General features: G+C 32.1%; 1 long non-coding RNA gene across 2 annotated transcripts in view; it reads right to left on the bottom strand.

Moving 5' to 3' along the window:
- The window catches only part of LOC115241462, a 96,197-nt gene that overhangs the window by 21,552 nt on the left and 60,990 nt on the right, over window positions 1-13,655 (bottom strand). For both annotated transcript variants that reach the window (XR_003884903.1, XR_003884904.1), the window contains exon 2: window positions 4,488-4,517. This is a non-coding gene — a long non-coding RNA (uncharacterized LOC115241462). The remainder of the gene's footprint in view (window positions 1-4,487; window positions 4,518-13,655) is intronic.

Genomic DNA, 13,655 nt, shown 5'->3' on the forward strand with positions numbered 1-13,655 from the left:
TCTCCCCCCCTCCCCCAAGCAAGAGCGATTTACATAACGAGGACCAATAATGCGAATGGATCTATATATGTATACGTTGCTGCAAAACAATCCTAGATTCGCATCATGTTTTATCTACATGTGTATGCGCGACTTTAATAATTTTTAAGAATTCTTGTGTACATATTTAATTGAAATCAATTAAATAATATAGGGGAATCGATACCAGCGCGCCGACGAATATGCGGGGAGACAAACGAATCGGTTCGCCAATGAATTTGTGTAATTTCAACAACTCGATGTATGGAAATGCTATTTTTAAAAATGCGCTTCTCTCTCCTACACACGAGAAAGTCGATACTGAAAAAGCCGCCCGATATTGAGGATTCCGTTTGTAATACAGATAAGCCCGCATCGAAGTTGTTTTTATCGCAGCTTACGTGCGATTGGCCGAATTGTTTACCTGTGTAGTCAGTCCCATACTTTTTGAATTTCGTATTTTTATTAATTGTCTACATTTATGCCGATATGTGTTAAAACCGTAGCTCAGTAATTTAAACAATATTTCAGAAAAAAAAAAAAAAAAATTGATGGAAATGTAAAATTTTCAAAAAATGAGAGGCTAATTTTACACATACTATTATTGTTTCGTTGTGAACGATAAAACGAACAATTATGGCGCTACTTGATCCCAAAAAATATTTGACATAAGTAATAGTCTATAGCGAAAAAACATCCTTTATTTTATAAATCATGAGAATTGAATTAATAAAAGCCAGCAAGCGATGCTTATAATGTATGCGTAAAAAGTATTATATATTTAATATAAGATTAAGAGAGAGAGAGTATGTAATAATCGAATGTTTTGATCAATTGGTTGTCATCTTCAAAAATTAATAAAAAATCAATTAATAAAATAAAATAAAAATATATATCTTATATATACATACTTTTATACATATAAAATTTATGATTTGTGGCTGCGAGTGTTTTATATAATCGTTTAGTTCTAAAATTATTTTTTATATTAATATTTTATTTATTATATATGTATATATATATAATACACATAAATATTGTATAATGATTATTACTAAATATGTATAAAAAATAAGAACCCATCTCTCTTCGCTCATTATACTTATGGGATTTTAGCGTTAAACTAATCTGATTATATCTACTTTTAACATGTGCAATAAAAAATTGCATCAATATATTATTAAAGTACTGTGGAAGAAACATTTATTTTATAAGCAGTTTCTTTCACAAATATATTCATAACATTAGATATAACCTTCTATTTGCAGATCGAGTAGTTTATCTTTAAAAAAATATATATTCAACCAGTACATATATATATATATGATAATATATTGATTTATATTCCTTGAAATGTCGCGATAAAGTATTGCTACCTTGATAAGACGGCGGGAAAAAGATGTGCATTCGCACGGCACGATTGAGTGGATATTTGATCTCGTAGCTCACGATAACGCCGATTAGGATTTTCGCGGCAAACCAATAAAACTCAATGTCAAGTTATATTAGGGTAGAATATGCGCGTGATATACGGGGTACATATTATTCGTATACCTGGTAACGATGTGTCGCGCCTGTAATTTACGTCGCGCGGTAATTGTTACGGAAAAAAGAATAGCCCTATAGCGTTTGTAAAAGTGATCGTCGAGTGTTATAAACTCGCCGGAATATTTAATTGCTGGAGCCAAATACGGGCATACGTAATTAATGGACAACATCAGCCGCCTCGCCGCGAAACCACCTCTCTCTCTGTTCTCGTTGCACGAGCAGAACAAATCGTAGCGTACACAAAATGAGCACTCTAGTAATCAATCGAGAAACTCCGCTTTAAAAAAGAGACATGAAAGTAATGATATTAAAAAATAAATAAATTAAAAATGTAATAAAAAAATAAAAAATAAAAAAATAAAGAAAAATTATAAACGATATAAATAAATATATTTATTAATTATTTTTAGAAATAAATAAAAAAATTAGCAATAATTCCATGAGAATTTCTTGATCCCTTTATCTTTGTTTAGGTAAAATTAAAGAAGTTTAAATTTTTATATAGTGGCTTTTTAAAATAAATGTCTATTGCATGCGCTTTCCAACGTTTTCTACTCATACGAAGAAAGAAAAAATAAAGAGCCATTTAAGTTTCAAACATTAAATTTGAAAAAATACTAAAAAAACTGAGAGACTTTTATATAAGATAAACATTTTTCACCCGCATAACATTTCCATTCTTTTTTGGGGAAAAGTTTTTTAAAAAGATAAAATCAGGAATTATGAAGGGGGAAGGAAATATAATGACATAATTAATTTATACTTTGCATCCCTTCCTGCGCTCTAAAGTTTCCGCTTTTTAGCGTGAAATTGAACGAACGGACAGTTACACGGTCGTTTCTCTACCGAATGCTACTTTTGCTACGCGCGTGTTCGATGCCGATTTGACATTTGCCGGGGCAGCAGATGTGCTCGTAAGAAAGCGTCGCGCCGTCTGGCGCAAAGGCTCTTTTGCCGCAAACTTCCAAAAGCTCGCGGGATGCCGCTGGCAGGGCGCAGTTTATTTTGCCAGATAGCGTATTTTCTGCGCGAGAGGGATTTCGCTGATTCGGCGAATTCGTCTGGCACGCCGAGATTCAAAGTCTTTACCGAAGCACGCGACGCGTATATAAAGCGTAATCTCTCTTTCAATCTTCACATGTTTATATTTTTATTGTAATATGTTAGTTCTGTCAAAATTTTATTTCTTTGTACATAGAAAAAATTTAAAATAAAGTTTATTAATTATAAAGTTCTATTAATTATTTCAGGATGTCTATTCAAATCTTGTAAAAAAATTCCTTGATCTTCCAGATATTTTTGTTCAAAATTCCAAGTAAAAAGATTATTTTAAAGATTTTTTGTGTGGTGCAATTTCCTAAGATAATTTTTTTTTTATTATTTAATTACTATTTATTTTTGTATTATTTTTAATGCTTTTCACTCATACAAAAAACAATATAAAGCCACTTAAGTTTCAAGTGCTAGATTTACAAATGTATTGAAAAAAAAAGAAAAAAAAAGTTTTCGTTAAGATAAAAATTTTTAACTTGCATTTTTATTTATTACTAAAAATTAAAATAAAGGATATGTATTGCATATTCAATATTTTGTTAAGACATTTAATATATAAAGAGAGATAGATATATACCTAAAATATATTTTAAACAAATCAGCAAATTGCTTATAGCATAAGATCAAAATTATTAAAGAAATAACTTTTTTTAAAATTCCCTAAAGTCCCCAAAAAATTCCATGAGAATTCCCTGATTTCTCAAGGTATAAAAAAATTTTCTGAAAATTCTATGTTTTTCCAATGAATAGACACCCTGTATTTTATATGCCATCAGCATCAAGGGTATATTTATAATACAAATTTATCGTCGTAATAAAAAAATTTACTTTGAAATATTTATTATTACCAATACGTTACATCGTGATATAAAAATTGGCGTCTTCAATGTGCATCCTTTTTTCATGATACAAAAAAAAAAAAGATAATAATAACTGCGGGTCTCCTTTCAGTATAGAAGCGCATCTCGTTACATCTCGCCCGTGCTTCATACCCAGAAGCAAATAGATACCATGAATCATAATGGCCACCAATTGCAATGAAAGTTCGCTCGTACTACGAGGAGACGGTTGGCTTGGAAACCGTGGAATCGCGCAGTTCTAAAACCTCCTCGGCACCGGTCGCGAAACTAGGCTACGCGATATCGATTCGGCTGGGTTCGAGAGAGTGGCCATGTGTATACTGTTACCGAGTGACGACGGGGGCTTGCCGTCGCATCGGGCACATAAATAAACACAAATCGTGACGTAATACGTCGCGTAAAAACGACCGATTTGACGAGAACGAATGTCGGAACGAGCCGCGGTTAACGATTACGCCAGATACGAGAGATAGCGTCGACGAAAAGAGTTCTGTGTGTAGAGAACGAGAAAGGAAAAAAAAAGAGAGAGCAAACTTCCGGCTGAGCAAACAAAGTCCGACGACAGACACGAAAACCTTAAAGACGGTATTTCGATAGCCACGCGACGAGAATATAAAGTTTAAATGTTGAGAAACCGAGACTGACGAGATGGCTCTCACATATTTTCCATCGTATATTTATTATTAAATATAAGAATAGCATTAATACAAACATGAGATGGAAATTAACAGATTATATTTAGCGTCAAATATGTAAGGAAGATATGAATCACGGTATTTACACAAAGCATTTCATATAAAAATATAAATATAATATTTGCACAAAAAATTCCATCTCATGCTCAAAAATGTGTGTATATGTGTTGGTAATTATATTTTATATTTTTGTATTTAAGTATATATGATGAGAGCCAATTTAAGCCAATTTAATGTTTGCGAAATAAGTTTCTGATTATTTTTTAAATTTATCTCTCTCAGGATTAAGATAAAAAATAATTTAACCACTCACCGCGCAAGTGGAGTAAAACGCAGCGTTGATCTGTAAAATACAAATACAATTTATATTATACAAAGCCATGTCCAAATTAATTAATATCTCAAAAAATAAATATTGCGTACAATTGAATCCATTCCTTTAAACAAATATTAAAAAAAAAAAAAGAAAGAAATTTGCAGAAGAGAAATTAAAGAAATTGTTTTGATATAAAAAAAATTTATATAAAATATAAATAAAAATATAATTTTTGTATAAATAATTTGTAAATAATTTTATAAATCTGTAACAATATCGAAAAATTTTATGTGTATATAATTATTAATTACAAATATTTGGTAATTATTCAGAATCACGGCTCCACCTGCAAATAGGCTGCAAATTTTTTTACGGACTTTTTATGTTTAGAACAAATATTTTATTAAGTATTTTAAATATATTTTAAAATAACAAAAAAAATGAGGAATATTTTATATACGTCATATAAAAACAATGATGTAAAACTGGTCATCATCACAAAGATCAATAACAAAATAATATATAAATTTAAAAATAAATAACAAAATAATATATAAATTTGAAAAATTATAAATTTACTACCACATAATTGCTCCGTCGTCGCCCGATGCGTCCCTGGGCCTCCTCCTCTCTTTGTTTGTTATTTACAGCTATTTTTTGTAGCACACACACAATATTCATTCGCGAAAATACGGCTAATGACGATCAATGCACACATGCATTTAATCATCAGAATACGACTATCGCGTGACATTTTATAATGCGCATTTTATTTTATATTATGACTAAAGAACAAAAATCACGGATATTATACAAAGCTACGACCCACTCGGTATCAGAAAATTACGACTAAATAATGTTACCTCTGCTACTAACAAATATATATACATACGCATTTTACTATCTCTCATTCGTTGAACCAAATCATAAAACACGCGTTCCATTTAATTATAGACGTACAGGCGCCGAATTTATTATATGTGATCGATAAATATAAAAATACATATACGCGGGCAATAATGAACGTATTTATTAATTAAACGCGTCGCAATGACGTTTGAGTCAATCTATATTGTACATTCACGATGCTTTGTTAATGACTGAGAAGTTTGAGAATGACATCGATAGTTTTTACTATAATATTGCGCGATAATACGCGATACTACACGAGTGAATGGTTAGTTAAGACCGGATAATCGCAAAAAGGTAGTTAATCGCGCGGGTTGATAATCACTAATTGTAATAATCATAGGAAATAATCGCATTTCGAGAGATGATACGACGCAGCTGCCGGCTCCTTCGAGTCTCGGAACGCGACTGACAATGACAAAACGACGCGACGTACGTAGGTATGTAACAATAACACGCCTTGAAAAGAGACGGCATGTAAACAATAACAACGCGCGAGAAGCCAAGACCGAATAACGGGTGGCCTGTTGTCATTATGGAAAATATTTAACGTGCTTTTATAATGAAATACTTTTATATTGAATATTCTATTCCTTAAATTTGAGATTAATTATTTATTATTGATAGAAAAGATTTGATATGGTATAACTTTTCATTTTATTGCAATCACTCAATCCCGTGACTCGTATATATTATATCGCTCTATGTTTTCTCAGTCTCTCTCAAAATAATTGGGAATTATATTTAAATTGATGAAAAATTCGCAGTCAAGTTTATTTAAGAAAAATCATATTATATCAATAATAATAATAAGAATTATTTTTTAAAATAGACTCGGATTTTAATAATTTATACGTTCTAAATTTTTCGCCGATTTAAATAATTAATTAAGTAATCTACCAATTATTTTTGCATTGGAGAAGTGTAGTAATATGACAAGATATATCCAATGTTTTACTAATTATTAGTTTGAAATTCAAGGAATAAAATATAATATAATTAGAGGTAAGGAAAGAGAGAGAGAGAAAATAGAATTAATTTTATGGTGCGTATAATATTTCCTCGTCACACGATATTTCGATCTATGCTTTTCACGACGTATGTTATGGTATGTTACGTATGTTACATATGTTAACAACATGTTATTATGTTTATCTGCTATAATCTTGTCAGTCGCGTTGCGAGATTCGAGCGGTACAAGGCATTACGTCGTATTATGTTTCAAAATATCGCTACTATTTCCTATGATTATTACAATTAACCATTATCAACGCTAATTATAATTAATTAATTAATATCATGCGCGATTAATTACCTTGCGCGATTATCGGGTTTCAACTAGCCATTAACTCGTGTAGTATCATGTATTATCGCGCAATGTTATAGTAAAAACTATCGATGTCATTCTCAAACTTCTCAGTCATTAAGAAATCATTGTGACTATACAACAGATTGATTCGTATCATAATGACCCGTTTAATTAACAAATATAATCATTATTGTGATCCCGTGTATATACATTGTATTGTAATATTAATTAATCCTGTACATTCCAAGCTTATATATTGATGTTTAGTTAAAATTATTAATTGTAATTTAGTTATAATTTATTTGATTGTGTTTTAATGAGAGAAATAATATAATTGCTGTAAAATGCGTACATATATTGTTCATTAACAGCAGAAATAGCATTCTATAATTTCGACAATGTAATTTTCCAATGCCAAGCGGATTATAATCTTGTATAATCGTTATTTTTCACATTCTTCGGTCACAATATAAAACAAAGTCATGTGCGATTATAATCGCGTCGGGAATACCATAAGTGTCATACGATCATTGTATTCTGATAATTAGTGTGCGCATAATCATAATTAGCCATTATTTTCGCGAGTGAATATACTACAAAAGAAGCAGCGAGCAACAAACAAGAGAGAAGGTCCGGGAAAGCATCAGGCAGAGCAATAATATAAGTAATTTATAATTAATATAATCTTATTAATTTATATATTATTATAATATTATAATAAACTTATTAATTTATATATTATTTGTTATTTATGTAAAATTAATAGCTTGTTTATCTTCGCAGTGATGACTAATTTTACATCATTGTTTAATACAATGTAAAATATGATTGTATGTAAAATATCGCAAAACTTGTTTTTAAATATTTAAAATATTTATAATTAATAGTTTAAATATATATATACACATATAATGTTTCAGAATTTTCTTTAAGATGTATAATCCCCTTTAGATTATTTATACAAGAGTTATATTGTTATTTATCATATTTTATATAGAGGAAGATTTTATTAAAATAATTTGTTGTAAAATTTTGTAATTTCTTTTATAAATTATATGTTTAAAGAGAGACAAATAAAAATTTAATTGCGCGCTATAATTATTTTTTAAAATATAAATTACTTTATACATTTCGTGCTTTATATAATTTAGATATATTCTATGAATTAATGATGTGTTTTTACAACTCCGTTGTTTCGTTTCATAATATATATATGATATATCCTGGTTAAATTATTTTCGTAAAGTATTAAATTATATTTATCTTAATTTTTCGAAATCATTTTAAAAAATAATCGAAAACTTTTTTACGAGTGTAAAGTTCGGAGAAGTAGTATGAAAATAATTACTCCAGAAAATCTTTTAATACCAAAGGCTTATCGTTAATACCAAAAAAAGTATATAACTTATTTTAATATACTTCATAGCAAACTTGCGTAGACTCGCGTTCAGTTTCTTTTTCTAACATTAAACGAGATGCAATAAATTCAAACTTAGAGCAACAAATTAGTAATAAAGTAGCACTTAATTAAGTCACGTATTTAGAATGTGATTTCTCGGGATGCGAGATTAATGAAGTAATTTTAAGAGACATGTTGTTAATTGCGATACTCGTTAAGAATTGTTGAAATAGACGTTTAAAGCAATCTTGAAATCTTGCTCAACGAGAATGAGTCATAAACAGCATTTTCAAATGGCTTGACATTGCATAGAGAATACTAAGGGTATAATTTATGTCACAAAAGAAGGTTACAATTATAATATTTTGCATCGTTTTTAAACCAAGCGCGATTTCTTTGCATACCGATGAGACAAGAATAAACAACCAAGTAATAAAAAAGAATAAACAACCAAGGTTATTATAAGCATGACTTGTAAAAAAAAAACCTGGATCGATCATGGTCATCGTTGTATAAGATTGATATTACATTTTTTTTTTTTGTAACAAAGTAACAGGTTTATTAGGTTAATAATAGATTATTCATATCTTATATTATACGATTCTTACATATTAATTGTGTAGTAATTAAAAAATTTCGGAATATGAACATTACTATTTTGCGGTTGATGCGTTAACGAATTCATGTACAAAAAGATGGAAAGAAATTTACCACGTATGATTGTGAGTTTACAAAGTTCCAAGTTAGCAACAAGTATCTCGTCGACGAAAATGTGTCCGGACTAGCAGCAATGCAAGCACGTCGCACAAGTATGGAAATGTAGCTGAACTAATTAAGGAAATATTCTCGCCTAGAACGCTTCAGAATACTCGTGTCGTTGCGGAGAACTGCAATGTAATTTCGGTTGCTTTCGCGTTAACTATGTTTCCACGATAATAAAACCAAAGGGAGGATTATTCTAACGTGAGTCGTGCTTTATATGCAACCATGACCAACTGCAAGTGACGGATATTTATTTTATTAATTTAATTCATCGAGTTTGTCAATTTTTATTAAACAATTGAAATAAAAAAAAGTAGCAATAACAGGGTGTCTATTCAAATCTTGTAAAAAAAAATTCCCTGAAAATTCCCTGATCTTCCAGGTATTTTTGTTCAAAATCCCAGGTAAAGAGAATATTTTTTAAAGACTTTTTTGGTGCAATTTTTTAGAATAAGTTTTTTTATGGTACGCGTTTTCTAATGCTTTTCACTTATATAAAAAAAAATACAAAGCCACAAAAAAATTGAATAGCTTTCGTTAAGATAAATATTTTTGACTTCCATAACATTTTTATTTTTTATGGTTAAAATTTAAAATAAAGGATATGTACTGTATATTCAATATTTTGTTAAGACATTGAATATATAAATAGATATATAAATTTATAATATATATATTTTAAATATATATTTTAAATACATAATTCCCAAGCTGGCTTATTGACGGATTTTCTACTATTTATAGTAGAAGAGCAAAATTATCAAAAAAAGTAGTTTTTTTTTAAATTTCCTGACTCCCAATAAAATTCCATGAGAATTCCCTGATTTCTCCAGATACAAAAAAATTCCCTGAGATAATTCTTAAATTTTCCATGTTTTTCCAGGAAGTAAACACTCTGGATAAAATAAAAATTCGTGATCTGATAAATCAAGACGTGCCAATTTCGCATTAGCACTTGTTACAGTTTTAAAATTAATTCGATATTAATTGATAAAAAAAGTTAGATACTAGATAAAAATTTCTCTCTTTCATCTATATCTTTGAACCTTCTGTTGAGTCAACGCGGATGGGTCGCGACGAATCTCGTCGTTGGAAAAATAGGCTCGGTCGAGTGTAATATCGGAGCGTTGACATGCCGGAGAGATCAATTGGTTAACGCGATTAGTACGACCTTCGGGATGAGTCGGGACGGCACATGATCTGATCGACGACCCGACCGCGCGTGGGCTTTCGATGAGAAGCGCGCGCTTTTGACGAGCGGAACGCTTTAAATTCGTGTTCAAGGTTCGATGTTCACGGCCGCCGGTTATATCGAGCCGACAATGGCCAAGGATAGTGAAAGCCACGTACGATCAGCGCACGTGCAGGGGTCGTAAAACAATTTCCTGCTGGGCGCTCGAATTCGCCGATACGTCAAAACCACGTGGACGGTTTCACTTTGACGTAATCGAGGCGCGCGCGAAAGGAGACCTCGCGATTTTGCGTGTGTATGTGTATGTGTGTGTGTGTGTGTCGCGAGTTAGCACTTAGATGCACTTATTGTTAGACGGTGGAAGCATTTTAAAAAGCCATGCTACACGTCGCATATCGCGGCCGGTTCTGCGATTGCTTGGGGCACATTAAAGAAAATCCACGCGTCACTTAATGATTCCGCAGATCGTTGCACGTTGCAGACCGGACTGCGGATCATTTGCATAATTGACGTATTACCGATCGCTTAGAGAGCTGTCGCTTTAGCTCGTGCATGTTCAAAGACTTCCATCAATCAATCGCAAATGATGGTGTAAGACAGAACGAAAGTATATAGTATGTGTTGTCTCCGTTAGAGAGAGGGAGAAAAAAAACCAGAGAGATTTGATTATTATAATCATTTTTGCAATCGTCTTCTAATAGCCATTCATAAACACCGTTATAAAATGTAGTGCAATGTGTAAAAATTATTGACGTTGCAATAAAAATGTTACTTTAGTTTTAACATTATGTTCTTTAAATCTATATTCATTTCACATATTAAAATGGCTATCTGATTATGACAAGCAATTAATAAAAGTCACAACGTTATGCTCGAACGTTAAAATATGAATACATGCGTCTTTGACTTGTAATATAATTCAGACAAAGTACAGCTTAGACAGTTTAGACACATAGTTTAGACAGTATCATTGATCTTATAAGATGAAATGCGGCCAATCTGATTGGAAGCTGTTCAAGAAATCGCGGAGTTTCTTACGGGAATTACACGAAGCAGTCTAAAATCACGCAGGATTTCTTAAGAACTGTTTTTTTTTTTTCTCGAACTGGCAAGTTGCCTTCCGTGTCCCGGCTTTGGGGCAGGAACGGGAGGAGAAAAACAGGAGGAAAAGAAGAAGAGCCGGCGGAGACCAGGGGTTCAAATACGTCGAATCTTAGGAGAGAACGAAACGAAGCTGCCGTCGCGACGAAAAGAATTCAATTTTCAGCTCTGAGGAATCCGAAGGAGCCGCTGTCTCCGTCTCAAAATCCACGGGATGATCAAGCAGGAATTTATCAAATTTGAGCGGACAAAAAATATAACACATCTCTAACATTGATAATATTTCGAACACTTTCCTCATCCCTTCGCGCGCGACATTCGTATTGTTTTTTTTTCTCTCTCGATTTTTCTCCCGTCGATATGACCGATAAAGACCTCGAAAAAGGGCGGAAGAAAAACTCTCGCGGTGGAGCTCTTCTCTCGCTGCACTCAGCTCCACCTTCAAATGGACCGCTCGGGTAGGGGGTGGGAAAGAGGAGGGGAAGGGCTTTTCTCTCGGCGATCTCGGACGCGATGGTCCAGCCAACTGGATTCTACAGCTTGGTGTTTTCAGACGAGTACCCGTTAAAAGGACTTCGCGGAATGGAAGTATCAATCCTGGAATATTGCTCGCGAGTCGGATTTTTGTTCGATTCGTTCTCGCCATTTGGGGGGATTGTTGGACACGCGATAATAAAAAATGCCAGGGCGAACACTGTTGACTGTACATTGTACGATTATTTTTCCGATACGCAATTTAAAAAGTGAAAGTGTTTAAATAAACTGACGTGCATGAAACGTAATTGTATATAAAATACACCGATAATAATTTCTCTACATATATATGTGTCTATACATATATCTGTTAATCGTAACAAAAATTCAGATGAATCGATTCGAACGATTTAATACTCGCAAAAGAGAGAAAGAAAAAAATACGCAATACTATAAATACATGCACAATGCGACAGGGAATAGTGATTACACGTAAATAAATACAGTTGGGATCAAATGCAATTATGAATATTAAATCAACATTAATTAGAGTAAATCACATACACCGCAAGATTTTAATTAATACCGGCAAATGTTGGTTAATATTTGGCCAGAATCCCCTGCCCCCGTCCCTCCTCTCCCCGGAGATATTTCCATGAAAGGATGATGCAATATTGCCGCGTTTTCATGACGTAATTGTAATAATATGTGCTCGCGTTAAACATTTATTTATTTATTTTTATGTCCTACACATCCTATATCTTTTTACGAGTCTTCTGCAAAAGAAAATTCCCTCACACACATTAGACTTGAGACTTACAGCGTCTCCGCAATTCCGAGCAATATAGCGACAAAGGAAAAGAAGGTTTGAAATGTGAGAACAGTAGAAAAAATTCAGAGAAGAAGACGCTCGCACAAAACTTCTCGCAGGGGCAATGCTAAAAGATGGGAAGAAGATCGAGAAGATTTTCAAGAAAGACGGAAAAAAAGGGGATCGTGAAAAAGATATATATTTATATTATACTTCATCACGTTGCTCAATGCGTATATTAACCGAGAAACATTTCATTATAATTGTGTATGAAATATTCGACAAGAAAGAAATATGCACAGAATTAAATTACAAGTTACTAATAAATATTTAACTTATTTAATTTTTATTTATTTATTTATTTATTTTTTAAACTAGAGGGAGACATTACATAATCAAACGGTTTAAAACGCTGCTTATATAAATTCGGATAAACGTTAATTTGGTAAGAACGCAAAATTTATTCCAGGAAAAATAAACAAATATTTTGTCAATTTGGAAAATTATATTAAAATAATTATCATTAGAGCATATGAAGGCATAATTTTCAATTAAAAATATAATTATAAAGAGAAAAATAGAGAAATAATAAAGAAAAATAAAAAGTAATTAAATTAAACTCGATGTAATACAACCATAAGCAAAGCACTCCAGAAAATTACATTCCAATGGAGGTCAGTTATAAATTTTTGGATTAAAGATCGGGGATTAATCACTGACAGTAGTCTCCATTCTCTCGGCTTTATTTGATATATATATATAAGCTCTTCAAATGTTTGCCTTCGCGAACAATTTGATTGTGACTTCCGAAACGGTATTGTTTCGCAGGTGCAAAGATCCTTGGGAAATTATGTCGATTTGACGGATAAAATGAACGGCGGATCGTAAAGATCGAACTCGAGTGCGCTTGTATCGTCTACCGTAAATTATGTAAAGCGGGGAATGTGGGACATGATCTAACAATAAGAAACGTCCAAGAGAACGTAACATAATGTAAGGCATTAACGAGAGCATCACGTTAGGTCGTGAACAATGTCTGCGAGGATCGAGGCAAGCGCGAAATAGTGGTGTGTCTGCAATATGGACCAACCCAGTTGCTTAATTGCACGAAAATTTGCAGTTTATTCTCGTAACATTCAACATTGTTGACCCGTCCTCGCGCGAATCAAAACGTGAATAATAATCTGCGATCGGATATCCCCGAAAAA

This window comes from Formica exsecta, unplaced genomic scaffold (genome assembly GCF_003651465.1).
Source record: "Formica exsecta isolate Colony F162 unplaced genomic scaffold, ASM365146v1 scaffold49, whole genome shotgun sequence".
Lineage (NCBI taxonomy): Eukaryota > Metazoa > Arthropoda > Insecta > Hymenoptera > Formicidae > Formica > Formica exsecta.